This window comes from Electrophorus electricus, chromosome 6 (genome assembly GCF_041902795.1).
Source record: "Electrophorus electricus isolate QZ-2024a chromosome 6, ASM4190279v1, whole genome shotgun sequence".
Classification (NCBI taxonomy): Eukaryota; Metazoa; Chordata; class Actinopteri; order Gymnotiformes; family Gymnotidae; genus Electrophorus; species Electrophorus electricus.
In genome coordinates this window covers 32,066,653-32,067,055 of record NC_137502.1, presented here as the reverse complement: position 1 = coordinate 32,067,055, position 403 = coordinate 32,066,653, and the positions used below count along the sequence as shown (strand labels likewise).

At 42.2% G+C, this 403-nt stretch overlaps 1 protein-coding gene across 9 annotated transcripts in view; it reads left to right on the top strand.

Moving 5' to 3' along the window:
• The window catches only part of adgrl1a (adhesion G protein-coupled receptor L1a), a 108,424-nt gene extending 108,282 nt beyond the window's left edge, over window positions 1–142 (top strand). For all 9 annotated transcript variants that reach the window (XM_081716508.1, XM_081716506.1, XM_081716509.1 and 6 more), the window contains one exon: window positions 1–142. This exon is cut by the window's left edge and continues 2,026 nt beyond it. The gene's annotated coding sequence lies outside the window, so the exon portion shown is untranslated.
• The last annotated feature ends 261 nt before the right edge of the window (window positions 143–403 follow it).

The window sequence follows — 403 nt, the reverse complement described above, 5'->3', positions numbered from 1 at the left end:
TAAATAGAAACCAGATGAATAAAGCAACAAAAAAGCATCAACTACTATGGGAGAACCCGAGTTCCTGTACTGTAACAAAAAAAAAACAAAAGAGTGACAGAACCGAATGAAATAAACATGTTCCTGAGTTTGTGACCTCTAAGTCTCGCTCTCTCCCTCATTCCTTCACTCTCTCCAACTCTCAGACCTCTGCCCTGTGGAATTGTGGGAAACATAACTGTACAGAGAGAGAGAGAGAGAGAGAGAGAGAGAGACAGACAGAGAGAACGTTTATGCGTAAGAAGCTGACCCTGCCACAAGTTTTATGTAATATAACCCATTCTATGTTGTTAATGTTCCACCATTGACATTCCCAACCTGAAAGAGCGTTTCATGACTGCGAGGGGGAACACTTGTGCCTCAA